Below are 17,781 nucleotides of genomic sequence, written 5' to 3'. Positions count from 1 at the left end.
AAGTTGAGTTTAATTTATAATTCAGTTTGGAAGAATAAATCAAAATTATAGGGCTCTTTTCATGATCTCATAACAACAACAATAATAATACAGTTATTGGAAACGTTATTTTTTTAACGAATATCACAATATTGCAAGCTTCTACCCATGCTTTAATTTAAACAGTAAACCTCTATTGTGCAGCACCAAAAAAAAAAAAAAAAAATTAATAACATTTTAAAAGATTACATTAAAGTTATGAATTAATTTGATTACCACAGTAAAGAAAGGAATTGTTCAAATGTAAATTTACATTTAAAAGATTAGCCTAAATAAACTGTCAAAGCTCTATGTATTTGATACATTTGTATTAAAACACAAATTCCAGAAAAGTTAAAACAACAACACAGAATTTAAAATAAATAAATAAAACTAATTTTATAGGGGCCGTATTATTGTAAAATGTTGAATGCCTTTCTAAATTGTTAACATTTTATGAAATCAATTGATTAGACATCCTTTTTGATTATTACAATTTAATTAAAATATAAAAAAATTGAATTCTGAAAAAATTAAATTAAAACAGACAACCGAGAATTAAAATTAAACATTTAGTATGGCCCTATTATTGTATTATTTATTGATTGATTGATTAATTAATTAATTAGCCTATTAAATGGTAAAGAAAAAAAAAGAATTCAACTGATTAAATCATCCTTTTTGATTATTAAGTTTAAATCAGTAAAAAATGGAATCTAGAAAAAAAACAAAATTCTGAAGAATTCCAGAAACAAATTCATAGGGCATATTATTGCTATATAAGTTACAAAGCTGTTAAAATGTATGAATTCAATTGATTAGTCATCTTTTAAAATTGTTACAATTTATTTAATCCATTAAAAACAAAACAAAACAAAAAAACTCAATTTAGGAAAAAATAAACCGATTTCATAGGATCCTACAGTACAGTATATAGCTGACAGTAAACAGAAGCACCGGCAGAGAAAGAGCTCAATCAGACCATTACATGAGCACTAAAGCTGCTGATTGCTCCATAATGGAAACAGTATATTCAATCTCCAGCGACAGACGCCAACGTTCACTTCTGATCTGATGGAAACAACAGGCTTTTTAGACCCACAGCAGCATGACAAACATATCATTAGAGCTCAATTCTGAGACTCAGAGGCTTGAGACTCCTGGAATTACTGCAGAGAGTCTGATTAAAGCCCACAGAGAGGTAAATACGGCGTCCCGCTGCAGCTCACTGTGAATATGGGTTGTAGAGACATTAATGAAAGTCCTCCATGCTCCCAGCAGACGGTAAAGCCACCACACACGCAACCTACACAACAACACTGCACAGATGCAGTGGTATTCATACAGAGCGAGATGTTAAAAGAGGTCGCCAGCAGCATTTCAGATTGACTTATTTCTGCAACCTGATATTTTGAAATAAGATACTCAAAAAATGACTTGATTTCTCTGTCTGCAGGTGCCTGGATCAGGAGAAGTGGAGCTGAGGGACTGGAGGGGGAGGGGCTACGAGAGGCCTTGATGACATCAGCAGCAAGGAATTTCAGAGGTGGATAAAGATATTCAATTTTGCAAAAAAATAAATAAATAAAATTTAATCCAGGAAAGCATATTTAAGTAAACAGGACTTTAATGACAATAAAAAAAGAAAGATATAAAATATAATTTATTATCTTTCATCATCTATTATTGGAACAGTTAAGACAAAATTGCTCTGTTGGCTGTGGAGTCAAGACATTTGCAAATATGATTAAAAGATGAATATGAGACAAAACTACATTATTAGCCGTTTCAACACATACATGTTCTACCAAATAAAAAGAACAGCACTTTTAGAGTTCATCCACTCATTGATGTGAGCATAAGTATTGGGACAGTTGAATATAAAGCAGATATAAAAGATTAAAAGCTATTATTTAGTTGCAGATCCCTTGCACACAATCACAGCAGTGAGTCTGTGACCCATAGACATCACCAGACTCTTGGTCTCATCCTTTGAAATACTTTTCCCAGCCTTTAATGCAGCCAATTCCAATTGTTGCTTGTTTTGGGGAGTTTCTGCCTTTACTCTCCTCTTCAGCTGGTGAAATTCATGTTCAATCAGATTTAAATCTGGAGATTGACTTGGGCAATCTGAGACTTTCCATTTCTTTGCTCTTATAAATTCCTTGACTGAACTGGCAGGGTGTTTTGGGTCATTGTCCTGATGCAATATGAAGCACTTCCCAATGAATCTGGTGGCATTTTCTTGAATATTGGTAGGCAAGATGGTTTTGTACCCTTCCAAATTCATTCTGCTACTGTCATCATACATTAAGTCATCAGTAAAGTTGAGAGGGCCTGTTCCAGAGACAGCCATGCATGCCCATGCCATGACACCACCTCCACCATGCTTTACAGATGAGGCTGTATGCTTGGGATCATTTGCAGTTCCCATTTTTTCTCCACATTTTTGCTTTCCCATCACTTAGATAAAGGTTCATCTTTGTCTCATCGGTCCATAAACACAGTTCCAAAACTCTTCTGGCTCACCTTTGTGCTTTTTTGCAAACTCTAATCTTGCCTTTCTATTTTTGGTGCTGGACAGAGGTTTGCATCTTGCTGTGTAGCATCTGTAATTCTGTGTCAAAGTCTCCTGAGGACAGTAGATGGTCAGAGCATCACCCCAGCTTTCTGGAAGTTGCTGGTGATTTTACAGACATGTCTTTTAGGATTCATTTTCACAGCTTTTATGATTTGTCTGTTGTTTTATCAGCTGATCAGGTAGTTGTTGGTGGTTTCCAAACTCTTGATTTCTCCATACCCTTTGTTTTTGCTATAGCTCTAATTGACTTCCTCTTTTCTTTTAGCATCTGAATTGCTTGCTTTTCTCTCAAAGACAGCTCCCTCATCTTCATCCTGGTTTGTGTGTCATCATCGAATGCAAGATTCAGAATACAGAAGTAATGGATATAACTGATACGACACATTCCCTGCTTTTAATATGTATTCATTATTGTAATATTAATAATATAAAATAATACCAATATAAAAAATTTATATTATTTAATAACATAATAATATAAAACATAATATAGAGCAGTGTTTAGGACAATATCATAATACAAAAATGCTACTGTATGTATTATTGACAGCAACCAATTGTGTATAGTTCACCCAAAAATTAAATATGCATTTTATGTGCATTAAATATGGTAAACGCAGAAGCTCAACTTTGTTGTTTCTTTAAAAATATTAAAACAACATTAAAATTAATTGTTTTGCTTTTATTTTAGTATTTGCCTTGGCAACTGGCTGAAATAAAGTTATGTATATATATACTTTTTTTCTTTAGGAATTTACTGTTTTTATGAGTTTAGCTTTAGTTAGCTTTATTAAACCATCCTTAGAGCAATTAAAGCACTGTATCATGAAATCAGTATCATGCATTGAACCGTTTTGTGAAATGAGTGTGTTGTTACACACCGAATTTATGATAATATAACATACAACATATTACTAGACCACTATAATTATCATAATACTGCAAATTATCCATTAAATCTAAGTTGTATTTTGCATTAAACCACATTTAACACATTAAACAACTCATTTAACAGGCAAAAAAAAATTGTGTATCACACTTTCATCATTAATTTGTGTTACTTTATCACATCATCACAAAAGGAACATGAAATCCAACAATAACGCAACAAAACCCCAACACGTCAATCAAACCGACTCTCTATTGTATGAGTGCTGCAGTCTAAAACGAGAGAAACGATCAGGTCTAAAAAAAATACATCAGCCGCCGGCCACAACCCAGATTTCTGCCAGACGAGCCATGAATCCTCCTCTTCAGAGAAACCTCAAACCACAGAACACATAAAATCTAATCAATCTGGATCAAATCGCTTTAGGCCGATAACGAGAAGACAGAAACGGTCCGCCGAGAGAGTCGAGATGTTGACAGAGGATGATTAAATCACATGAACTCACAACACTCCAGTATCCTCAGGAAAGGAAAACTGCAACCTCAGGAAATCTGCCGGTAAGCTCTCAGCCAACAGGTTTCACAATCAAAAGGAGGAATGGTTGTGAACAATATCTTCTGTTACGTTTGCTGAGCCAGTTTCTTTAGAATCACATGATCAGGTCAAACTCAAGCTCACAAAACACCCATCTTTCACAAAGTTACTGATTTGTTAACTCATTACATAGTTAGAATAATCCCACTATGATTTAATCTACCAAATATATGTATAGCGCTTTTCACAATACACAGTTTCAAAGGAGCTTTACAGATTATCATGATGTTTATGTTTATAATGTCTTAATATTGTAACGCCTTATAGTCAAGTACAGCAGTTTAGAGCTAGACCGTAATTTGTGACCCTGGAGCACAAAAGCAGTCTTAAGTCGTTGGGGTATATTTGTAGCAATAACAAAAATACACTGTATGGGTCAAAATTATCAATTTTTCTTTTATGCCAAAAATCATTAGGATATTAAGTAAAGATCATGTTCCATGAAGATATTTTGTAAATTTCCTACCATAAATATATTAACTTAATTTTTGATTAGTAATATGCATTGCTAAGAACTTCATTTGGACAACTTTAAAGCTGGTTTTCTCAATATTTAGATTTTTTTGCACCCTCAGATTCCAGATTTTCTAATAGTTGTATCTCAGCCAAATAGTGTCCTATCATAACAAACCATACATCAATGGAAAGCTTATTTATTCAGATAATGTATAAATCTCAATTTTGAAAAATTGACACTTATGACTGGTTTTGTGGACCAGGGTCACATATAGTTGGCGACAATACAAGCAATCAAATAGTTGAGATTTGCTATATATATTGCTTTGAGTGTACCGTATGTATACCAATAAAGTTGGATAAACTTACTAGGGATGGGCGATATGGCCTAAAAAAATTATCACGATAATTTCAGGTATTTATTGCGATAACGATACAAATGACGATATATATCATTAGAATGTAAATATAATACGTATGAATAATTCCATGCAAATGTCAACCTTACCATGAAAAAATGAAGTTTTTACCAAAAGAACAAAACCCTGTTTGAGTTGTGCGTTTAGGTCTGTATTTTACTGCATTAACGTGCTTCAATAGAAATTTGAAGGAAATCACTATGTTTATCCACCACATATGAGGGGTGCACCTATAGTAAAAATACATTTTCATTCGACTATTTCATATTTTGAAATGAGATATCAAAGACTGCCCATTTTTAAATTTATGTCAACAGTAAGTATTTTGTAGAAAGATGGAGGCCTGTCTGAAAAGTAAATACACTCACTTTGTCTAAACAGCGATGATTTTTGGATTTATAAGGTCTAGATTTATGACGTCAGGACGCTTCAGCGCTGTGTCACGTCCGTAACATAAGATTAAGTTCATTTCATATAGTAATTATTAATGCAATTAACTTGAAACTTTCTGTACAAAGCCAACTTATGGCCATGCTAATTATGATCAACAGCTCATCTCCATTAATTGCTCTTATCAACCATAATAATACGTGACGCTTCATATTAAATCATATGCATACTGGCATGCATGTTGCTGATGACTGAAAGCCTGTGTATGGCTATACTGCTGTGATCTGTTTCAGGCTTTCCATATCATAACATTTTAGAAATTAATTCATTGTACTATCTCAGAAATGGCATATTTAACGAGAACATCGCGGAGATTTAGACTGCTTTGCTGTTTAGGTCAGAAATGCACAGGCGGACTGAAGGAAAAATCGCCAAAACTATTTTAAATGTCATATAATGTTCATTGTTAATATTATTATCGTATTTAAACTTTTTATGTGTTTCAAACAAACTTGTGTCGCTATCTGCGTTGCATTCATGCAGAGAGCAAGATTTTGCGTGTTCGGCTCGCGCATGCTGAGTGCGACGCACGCTCAAGAGATGTGGGCTACATCATTCTTATTTGTCTACATTTTTTTTTTTTGGTTTTATTTTGTATCATTGCATGTTAAAAAATAATTCACTATGTTATGCAGATGCAAAATGCTAGACTGCGAATAAGATTAGCTACAGTTTCACATTTTATAAATATTTGAACAATATATTCAGCATATTTAACAACCTGTTTTGTATCTTTATTTAATGCATAAGCGATTTATTAAAACAAGTTTATGAGGCTATGCTCTAGAGTCTAGACTATTATTCATATTCAAGTGTTTGTGCGGAAAATAATGCGCATGCATGACAGTGAGGTGCTCGCGCGGATCACTTGCATTTTTTCCTGATAATGAAACAACTTAAATTAATAATGATGATAAAAAAACTTAAAATTGGGGCTCCTCACATACATGAGAAATATATCTCAGGGTTCTATGCTTAATTTTCTTTTTAGGAGCGCTTGTGCCTTGAGCGCTTGACGTGCGGAGTGAACAGTGCGCTCAAGCGCTCAAGGCACAATCGGGCGCGCACAAAACTACGTCATCAACTAGACTTATCGTTATTATCGTGAGGAGACAAATTTTTATCGTGAGGAGAATTTTCAACGGTATATCGCAAACGATAAGATATCGCCCATCCCTAATACTTACAAGTCCAATATTATATAAAGTGATGGATGAAAACATTGGAATGCACCAAATGTCCGGCAACCGAAATTATTCGGCCGAAAAAGCTTTTTTTTTTTCGACAAATAATTTAGGAAGCGTTAAGACCAAATAAATTGCACCGAACAATGACGTGAGTCACATGACACGGTCAAATAGACTTTGTAATGCAGCTAAAACGTCAGCAGTGTGGAAGCATTTAAAACTGTCCCAAAAAGATGCAAAAATCAGCATCAGCATCTTCTGCATCTCATGTCTTCGATGAGAAGAGATTGAAATCGTGAAATGGCCTTAAATATTTAGTAAATAAACTGCAGAATGTTACATTTAGTCATTTGGCAGACACTTTTATCCAAAGCGACTTGCAATTGGGGAATAAAAGAAACAATTCATCTTGAAGAGGCAATCAGACAGAGGAAGTGCTCGTAACACCAAGTCTCAGTCATTGTTCAAATAAGTACAAGCTAGCAAGGGAAGGAGAGAAGGATAGAGGGAAAGATTAAGGTTTTTTTTTTTTTTTTTTTTTGAGTTTAGGATGAAGTCAAGTACTGCCGAAAGAGATGAGTTTTCAGTTGTTGCTTGAAGATTGCCAGGGATCCAGCGTTCTGGATAGGGGTGGGAAGATTATTCCACCAGCCAGGAATGGTGAACGGGAATATTCTGGAGAGTGATTTTGAGCCTCTCTGTGATGGTACCACAAGGCGTCGCTCACTAGCAGATCTCAGACTTCTGGAGGGGATGTAGGTTCGTAATAGTGAGTGGAAGTAGGAGGGTGCTGAGCCTGTGGTAGATCTGTATGCAAGCATCAGTGTCTTCAACTTGATGCGAGCTGCCACTGGTAGCCAGTTCAAGGAGATGAAGAGAGGTGTAACATGGGCTCTTTTGGGCTCGTTGAAGATCAGTCGTGCCGCTGCATTCTGAATCATTTGTAGAGATTTGATTGTGTTTGATGGCAGTCCAGCCAGAAGAGCATTGCAGTAGTCCAGCCTGGAAACGACAAGGGCCTGGACAAGAAGTTGCGCAGCATGCTCTGTCAGAAAGGGCCTGATCTTTCTGATGTTGTGTAGTGCAAACCTGCAGGATCGAGCAGTCTTTGCAATGTGCTCTTTGAAGGTCAGCTGGTCATCAAAGATTACACCAAGATTTCTGACCGAAGTTGATGGGGTAATCATTGATGAGCCTAACTGAATCGTGAAGTCATGCTGTAGAGTCGGAGTGGCAGGGAAGACAAGAAGCTCCGTCTTACCCGAGCCTGCTTGAATGCTGTGGGGAAGATGCCTGTGAGGAGAGATGTGTTGATAATGTGTGTGAGTGCTGGTAAGAGTGTGGGAGAGATGCTGGAGAGGAGAAGTTTTGGATACTCGGTGAGGGGACAGAAGGAGAAGATGGGAGCTAGAGCGGTGGATGTGGTTGATCGGAGGTCCTGTGGAGTTGAGAACTGGTTACTGATTGTTCTAGTTTTGTCTGTGAAGAAAGTGGCAAAATCATCTGCGGTTATCAAAGTGGTGGGAGGTGGAGGAGGGGGACAGAGGAGATAATTAAATGTTCTGAAGAGATTACGCATGTCTGGAGCGCTGTTGATCTTGTTGTGGAAATGTGAGGATTTGGCAGTGTGGACTTCAGTAGAGAAAGATGAAAGCAAAGACTGATACCTAACTCCGGTCCGACGGATCGTTTGATTTGCGCCATTTTCTCTCTGCCACTTTGAGTTTGGTCCGATGCTCAAGAACAACATCGGATAACCAGGGGTTAGAAGGGGCAGCCCGTGCTGGTCTGGAGGAGAGAGGACAGATGTAGTCTAGACAAGAGGTTAAGGTAGAGCATAAAGTGTCAGTAGCTGCATTAACATCCAGAGATGAGAAATGGGTAGGCGAGGGAAGAGAGGAGGATACTACAGAGGAAAGAAGGGAGGGGGAAAGGGAGCGTATGTTGCGTCTGAAAGTAACCGGTAAGGGAGATGGTGGTACCCGGGTAGCAAAATGTAAAGTAAATGTAATGAAGAAATGGTCAGAGATATGTAGTGGTTGTACCAGAATGTTATCTGTAGTACAATCAAGTTGGTTGCCTGATTTGTGCGTGCTAGTAGTGGTGAGGCGTTTGAGATCAAATGAAGCTAGGAGTGAATGGAAGTCTGTAGCATAAGGCCTGTCTAGGTGAATGTTGAAATCGCCGAAGACTAAGAGTGGAGTGCCATCCTCCATGAAAGAAGACAACAGCCCGTCCAGCTGCTCTAGGAAGGTGGCTAGAATTTGGCCAGGGGGACGGTAGACTACCACAACCTGGAGTTTTATAGGAGCTGTTACAGTAATGGCATGAGATTCAAATGAGTTGTGGTTGCCTAGGGGAGAGTGGGTTGAGTATTTCCAATTGATTGAAATGAGCAGACCAGTGCCCCCACCCCGGGCCAACTTGCCTTGGGGTGTGAGAGAAAGAGAAATTGTGAGAGAGAGCAGCTGGGGTCTTATGGACGAATCCAGGTCTCAGTCAAGCCCAAGATGCTGAGTGTGGAATGGAAGGAAAAAGCAGAAATGAAGTCGGCTTTGTTGACAGCTGACTGGCAATTCCAGAGACCCACAGAGAAAGAAAGAGGTGCAGTGGAAGATGTAGAGATAGGGCGCAGGTTAGCCGGGTTACGTAGCCTTCTACGTGTGTTTTTAGAGCGAGGTTGAGAGAGAACCGGAATGGTTTGGAAACACATGATAGAGGTGGAAGGATAGAGGATAGGAAAGGAGAGTGTGTGAGGGAAGATAGAAATGATACTTAAGTGTGTGCTCGGTGTCGTTGCTCGCGCAGGAAAAAGTCGTCGATCTTTACACTCGTTGGTCTTCACACGAGGAGGCTGAGCACGACGGCTGAACGTTTCCGCGTCAGCGCACGGACATCAAATAAATACAGTCTAGGAAACTAGAGTGAAAACAGCTGTGGCCGGCTTCTGATCAGCCCAGCCAATAAGGCTAAAGGACTGCTAATAGCTCAAGACGAAACTAAACACTTCGCACAATCACACAGGCTCATTCTTAGCTGAGGCGCAAATTATTCTAATTAGCAGTAAGTGCAGTCAAACATATAAACCTCAACGAAAATGCAGAGTAGAAATAGGTTATGTTTTCTAATACACACATGAATTGCATGTATTCAAACAGAGTTAAGTTTAAACTGTTTTTTTGTGTGTATTTATATGTATACGTGTAATATATATATACACACATACACATATACATATGTGCGTGTGTGTGTGTGTATGTATGCGCTTATAAGAAAAAGCCCACAAAACAAGAACATCTAATAAAAATCAGCATAATCCAACTATAATTTAACCTACCAGTCAATGTGTAGCACTGTCTGCTCTGCTCAACACATCTGAACAGAATTTTACCACAAAAAAAAAAAAAAAAAGTAAAGTGAATAAGCCCGCCAATAAGTGCACTTAACAAGAAAAAGGCCACAAAACAAGAAGATCTATTGAAAAATTTGCATCATTCAACTATAATTTAATCTACCAGTTAAGGTGTGGTACTATCAGCTCCGTTTATCACATTTACCATGACTTTACCACAAAATCAGCACAAAGAAAAAGTAAAAAGTCATCAGACTGGTTCTGAGGAACAAACAACCTCCCATTTCAACCTTAAACACGTCCTTGCATTAGTCTCAAACAAATATGTGCTTTAAACCTCTTATATTTGAGTTCACATTTAACAAATGTGTGCTATTTCACAAACACTTCATAAGAAAAATCCAACAAAAAACAAGATTAGGATATGCTGGATTAGTCTGATGTCCAAACACACTCCCTCGAGTCACACACACACTCCAGTCTCCCGGTGAGTGTGTGTGCTGACTGAAATGTTAACACACACTCACATTCCTGACTATTCCTGTTTTATTTTAAGTGCTCTTACCGTCTGAAGTCCGAATGACAGAGGAATATCCCACAGAGCGACTCCCTCCTCATCGCACAAATGTTTCTTCATTTCCTGTTTCAAACCTTGCTAGCCCCACCCACCCACACAGACCCAGCAGCCAATCAGAGCGAGGGCCAGTCCACACAAGGGCCAATCAGAGCGCAGGAGGCTGGGTTTCAGAGGGGTGTGAGGGAAATCTGCTTCGACCGGTGCTGCACGATTAACACAAACACACTCACTCCACAACCACAGAGAGGAAAACCAGCAGGATCTGACACCATCCTGGCTCAAATGAGGAGACGTGACCCTCAGTGACCCTCGGTGACCCAAAACAACCCCGAGGACATGCTTTCAATACATCCACGGACACAGAATAACCCATTAAAGCACTTCCACTCCTACACACAGCACAATAACGGCAGGAAACCCGGCTTTTATCAGCATACTGGGAGCTTCGGGAACTGATGGATGACAAAAGAATGAGTGAGGAAAAAAGACGACGCATGAGGTTCACGACAGACTGGTCAATTAGTGAGGTTTAACTAGATTTAACTCAGCCCAAAATGAAAAATGTCATCATTTATCTATTCTCATGTCATTTCACACCGATATGATTTAACATAAGGGTGAGTAAATGATGACAAATTTACATTTTTTACAGTACATAGGTGAACTCCCCATATAAAACTCAAAAATCACATTATTTTAGGCTGAAAAATACCTAAAATACATTACTGAAGACTGGAGTAATGATGCTGAAAATTCAGCTTTGATCACAAAAAAAATAACATTTTTAGATACATTCAAAAAGAAAATAGCCATTTTAAAATGGTAAAATATTTTACAATTTTTACTGTTTTTTTTAACAAGTCAACGCATTATTATTAAATTATAATTTAATAAAAGAATATTATTATAATAAATGCACAACATTAAAAACTGATACTATTTTGTATACCTTTATTAAAAAATAAAACAAAAAAAGCAATAATTTGAAATGCTAAAAGTGAATTAAGGCATCACAACATAAATACAAGTAATTCAGGCAACTCAAGTAGCCTTTTTCGTTCTCATCCTCACACACAAACGGCTCTTTTCAATGCTTTGTCACAACTTGAGTCTCTTTTTAACACAAGGTGTGTTCAAGGATATCTTGTTTACTTGTTACTTTCTCAGACAAAAAAGCAGATCCTTCAAAACAGCTTCACAAATTGGCTGTCATGAACCTCAGAACTGACACAAACATGCACCCTGACTTCTAGAAATCGAGTAAAGCCAGATAAAAAAAAATAAATAAATAAAAAAAAAATCGGCGTTAGGCAGTTCTTGAAGGGTCTGAAAACTTTCGAATTACTCTCTTTCACAACGCTATGAAGCCAAACGTCAAGCTACGGCATTATCGTTTTTACAATTACTTTTTTCTTTCTGTGATGCATCAGAGCCATCACCTAAACTTTTATCTGTCTTAAACTCAAATGTGTGTGATTGGACCATTTTTGTCGTTTGTGCATCTTTTGGTGATTCAATCTGCAATGTTTTTCGTGTGTAGGTGTCGTGACAGTCGTTCGGGTGAGGTTGTTCCATCTTGAACATCAGGAGGAGGATAAAAGGATATTGATTATCTTCACTGGTATTTAGAAAAGCTTTTTATTCTACTTATACAAAGTACCTCACTAATGGACTGCCAACAAGGACAGAAACGAGCGGCCGTCGTGCCAAAGCTAACCTGAACTCTGAACAAACCCAGACCAGCTTAATTAACCACCTTAAAGGAAAAGTTCACTCAAAACTGAAAGATAACAGACCGACAACATCGTTTTAGTACATTGTATGACTTCGGATGTCTTAGAAGATAGCAGAGTCGTCACATTTTTGGCGCTTGACAGTTTTGGTCACCATTGACTTTCATTGTAAACTGGAAAAGGCTGCTATGAATATAGACATAGTAAAAATATGAAAGGAAATGATTTACCAGCCAATATTTGGTCGTTTTGAGAGTATTAGCTGATATCTGCTGATTTCAAATGCTTAAGAGTAAATCTTTGAGTAAACACTTGTTATAAAAACATTTCATTCAGTTTCGGAAATATTGCACACAGACTGTATCTATTACATTTATGACCTATAGATTTGTAGATATATGGTTTGATTTCTTATTCAGAATCTGTTTCTTAAAATAATAATTAGGTAACACTTTAAAATAGCCTTCCTTAGTTAACCTTACCTAATGCATTAATTAGCATTAACTAAAAATATCTAATAACAGTCATTTTGAATCTATGTTAATGCTAGTTATTAAAAAATACACCTGTTCATTGTTAGTTCATGTTAGCTCAGGTTCATTTCATTAAATCATATTAAGAGAAACAAGTTTGTTTTGATTTTAGAAATGTATTAGCAGCCTACATGTTGAAATGATCATGTGCTATGATTAATTAATGCTTTAGAACAATTGTTTGTTGTTAGTTAACTAGTGTCATGTTAAATAATGCCGTTAACTAAGGACATTTAGTGTCACGTAGCAGAACTGAATGACTTTTATGGTTTCATATCTATTATTAAGGACAATTACTAGATATTAGAAAAACTGCAAAAATCATTAAAAATGTCTGCAAAAATACTTTTTGAATGAATTGTTTTAAATTAATTTAAATAATTTTAAAAATAAATCTTAAATAATTTAAATTAATTTTTTTATCCCAAATATTCCTTCCTTAAAATATTTAAAGAATGTTTGATTGAACCAGAATCGTTAAGAAGAATAATAGATTATTATTATTTTATATATATATTTATGTTCCTCAATCTATATATAATTCCAATCTGCATTGGCAAAAACTATATAGGTCCACCACTATACTAGAAATTATTTTTGGGGGGAAAATGTAACATTTATTCCACGACGAAAAAACAAACATGCATTTTAAAATTGTGTAAACTTTTCCTTTAAAAAAAAAACAGACTAAAACACCACAGAAAACTAAACGAACTGAACTCCAATGTCAGCTGTTCATATACAGATATAAAATTCACAAAAGTCACCAAATATGATTTTCTGGAAAGCGAATGATATTCTAATCCACTACGCTACAACATTTGTCCCTCAAAACAACGGTTATTCAAAATTGTTGTCACAAATTAGCTGAACAATAGTAAAAGTACTAGTCTCACTCACCCTGGGGACGTTCCTGTGCGAGATTCAGTCTGACAGATGCACAATATCCACCTTCAGCACAGAAAAATTAATCACACCTTTTATGAAACACTAATGCTTCTGGACTCCAGACGCCATTTAGAGAATTATGCAACTCAGACACGACACAGCCTTCTGAGTAACATCAGAACAAATGAGTCCTTTCAGGAACATCAAGACCATCACGAACAGAAGCCATAACAACACAAAACACCACACCTAATGCATCCTGCAACAATGTTTCACTTCCATTTTTTGCTCATTTAGCTTAAAAGCAGAAACTAATTACACACAACATCCTCTAAAACTGGGAAACACCATAAGCATTCATTCCTCACAGCGACTGGTTTCAGTTCAAGCGAACAAATCTTTATATGGTGATTATCAGATCTCTTTACAAGTCAATTAGTAAAAAAGTTGATTATTGTTCAGTATTACGCAAAACTAAACTGCTGAAGCCATCTAGTAATTGTCTGTAAGGTACTTTCCAAGTTTTATGGTAATTGTTGCATATCGCCAAGCACAATCGTATAATTCACGCTGGCGGTCAATCTACAAAAAATAACATAAGAAAAGCAAAAAATATATATTTCTAATATTATACCAGTAGGTGGTGCTGTCATCAAACTTACATGATATTCTCAGGGAATTGTGGCAAAGATATGTTCAAATTTTTCTGTCAATACGCAAAAGTGTTGCCGAAATATAATAAAATGCACTTTCTGTTTGGCGTCTTTACCAGATAGTTAACTATGTTTATGGAGAACGGTGTCAAACACTATAAACTCAATATGTGATATTTGTGAGGACAGATCTGAAGATGATCTGCACCAATTTTGACGAAGATTGGACATGAAGATAGGGCTGCATGATAAATTGCAATGAAATGATTAGATATTGACAAATTGTTTTGCTTTTGGCTTCTCTCCTGAGGCCACAAGAGGGTGCATCGAGCAAAATATTACTAATGCACATTTCGTCAAAGAAATAAAATAACACGACAACCTTTGAAAAAAGTGCATAATATTTCATGTTTATAAACCATATATAATTAATTAATTTGCTTAAACAATTAGAAACAAAACAGCATCATGCATAGTTTTATACAAAGGACCGAAAACCAATCACAAAGAGCACATTTTCTTTTAAAAACATGAGACGCAGTGGGATGGGGAAATACTGGTATAAACTTTTATGACTTCGGATGTCTTAGAAGATAGCAGAGGAGTCACATTTTTGGCGCTTGACAGTTTTGGTCACCATTGACTTTCATTGTATATGAAATAGTATTCCAATGGCTGGAAACCTGAGGCATGTAGACAATGGCAAGTGTCATTTAAATATGCAAAACTATTGTAAAAACACAGGCCCACTTCCTATTTGGCACAAAGAGTTTAATATATCAAAAAGCTTTTACTTATAACATTTGACTAACGTTGACCCACTAATTTACCTGACCCACGTTTGAGCACGATCACATGAAAGTCTGAAAAAGAATGTACGACGGAAATTGCAATCCCAGGGTGCATTTAATTAGAAGAGGAAAAAAATAATTATTTCTAGCCCACTTGGTTGAAAGGTTATTAACTAAAAACGTAGATGAGGAATTGAGCTGTTGGAGGCCCTTTAAGGAAAAAAATCTCAATTTTAATAAGGCTGCAGATAAGAAGGCAGCGCAAATCTCACATTTTCTCCGAGCCGGGAGTGTGTTGTCAAAGCTGCAATGACTTATAAAGCTTTTATTCTTAATGACTGCTCTGTGTTTGTGCTCTTAAGCGAGGATGCTGGACCCCGAGGATGCTGGAGACGCTGTCAGTGCCAATTACACTCACATCTGCATTATTGTACTTATGGTCTCTTTAGACTGTTTCGTATTGATTTAAATCACAGATTAATGAACTGCCTGTGGGTTATGCATGTAGAGCAGACTGACAGTAATGAAACATCCCAGCGCAGATGACACATCGTTCACACGTTAATAAGCGTCGGTGTGCAAACAATAGTAATAAGGTGCCATTTAAAGGTCAGACGTGAGCAGACATCCCCGCTCAGGGAGGAAAATCCAACCGCACAGACCGGAATGATAACAGTGTAAGAAAAACCAACGATCAGTATCACTCCCTCAAGGCCTGCGTGTGACGCACTGATATACTTCTGACTTTCCACAGAGTCTGGACCAATTTACAGCTTGTTCTGGCCAAGAATCGCCCACTTTTACTTATTAAATAGTTCAAGAACCACTCTTAAGTGGGTTAATCTGAAAATTAATATTACCAAAATACACTGGAATTGGAAAAATTGACATTAAAATCATCAAACAAAACTCTGAAACGAATATTTATATTAATAAGCATTTCTGCCCATCCAAAGCAGTCTGGTTACTGACAAAGACTTCACTAATTGATTCAATTCCGATTCACAAGCTCCTGATTCGATTGGATTTTGATTTTCTTGCACAAATATCAGGCACTGTACATGTGCATTTTTCTCAAGAAAAACAATCTCTCAACTAACGCGATAAACTATACTATGTCAGTTGGTCCAAACTTCAAAGCTGAGACTTTGTTTGATACCAAAAGTGAAGCACAAAGCTTATGACTATTGCACACAAAAGATCAAGCTTGGAATGAAAAATGTCACACAGGGACATCCTTAAAAATTTTGGATGAGTTTAGAATTGAATTGATAGACAGTTTGAAATGATTGACGGAAATTAATCACTTACCAGCTCATTTTACAAAACCACATTTTTACTACTGATGGAATGCAATTAAAACATCAACTCTTTTCCACAGACTGAACTCTAAAAACCATAGAGAATAGGCAGTTCAGATTGTAGATATCTAGCTTACATCTTAAATGACACGAACCAAATTTGGTGATTGCAACCAGCTCGTTTCTGTGAACAAATGCATCAGACGGTCAATAACCAGACTGTGTCCCTGCAATCTGAGGCTGAGACGAGAAACTGTCACTGGAACCTGTGTGTGATGTTCATCAGCTCACATCTACAAAACACGCCACATAATATCATCTGAACAGCTGTGGTCCTCACGTGCCAGGAGACCAGCCACATCTGCATGCATCTAATCGGCTGTCAGATAATGAGCGGACACAACTGTGATTTTCTGCTTGTTGGGCATGACTCTTATCTCTTCACGAGTGGCTTCTCTCATAACAGAGGTCATTTCCTTTTATAATTTTGCTCCTTTAAAAACAGGCTGATCATCTGTCATGCAGTGACTGGAAGGAAGGTGAACCGTGTGACTGATGTGTGTGTGTGTGTGTGTGTGTGTGTGTGACTCGCATTACACAACTTAAGACACTACACACTGCATGCACAAACACTCAAAAACGCTAAAAAGGCTAACAAACATCCATGCATCCACAAACTTTGACTACAAACAACAAGCACTCAATGCATGCATGCATGCACACACATACTCTAAATACAAATAACACTGCATGCTTGCATATTTATACTCAAGCATGTTACACAGAAAACTATGCATAAACACATAAGCATGCATGCATGCATACATACATACAAACAAGCATTTAAACACACACATACTCGTACAAACCCATGCACATACGTACACACAAACACATATGTACAAGCATCCGCGCGCACACTTCAGCAATGACAGCTCGCGCACAACTGCCTTGTCAACTGCTTAAAACAGCACGAGTAGAGTCTGTCCTTCATCAACCCTTCTCATTTAACATGTCCACATCTACTCTCCCTCATATTAAGTTTGCAAAGACACACATGAATGAGTTTAATCATCAGAGATGATTTATAAGCTCAGTTTGTTTAGTCACATGAGATGAACCGCCACGCCATCGGCGAATGTACACGAGACTCATGTAGAGCTCGCATAAAGGATGTTGTTTTTAAATATATACTCACTTATCATGCTATATGCACGGCTTTCCCCCCGCTCGTCTCGTTTATGTCTCTGTTAGTCCATTAACGAGCTGAAATAACTGAACACACGAGAGTCCTTCACCAGTACTTTCACACACTTCAGTCTAACATGGAGCGAGTTAGGATTTCTGATCGACAGCGGC

General features: G+C 37.0%; 1 protein-coding gene across 5 annotated transcripts in view; it reads right to left on the bottom strand.

Annotated features, from left to right (window-relative positions):
- hycc1 (hyccin PI4KA lipid kinase complex subunit 1) overlaps positions 1–17,781 on the bottom strand; it is a 47,284-nt gene extending 29,503 nt beyond the window's left edge. For 3 of the 5 annotated variants that reach the window (XM_079442282.1, XM_079442287.1, XM_079442289.1), the window contains exon 1: positions 17,621–17,781. The gene's annotated coding sequence lies outside the window, so the exon portion shown is untranslated. Of the gene's footprint in view, positions 1–10,511; positions 10,594–13,689; positions 13,934–17,620 lie in introns of those variants that run through there. The other 2 variants (XM_079442284.1, XM_079442283.1) reach the window with 2 other exon arrangements.

This window comes from Barbus barbus (assembly GCF_936440315.1).
Source record: "Barbus barbus genome assembly, chromosome: 19".
Classification (NCBI taxonomy): domain Eukaryota; kingdom Metazoa; phylum Chordata; class Actinopteri; order Cypriniformes; family Cyprinidae; genus Barbus; species Barbus barbus.
The sequence above is the reverse complement of the archived record's forward strand: the minus strand, read 5'-3'. Positions and strand labels throughout refer to the sequence as shown.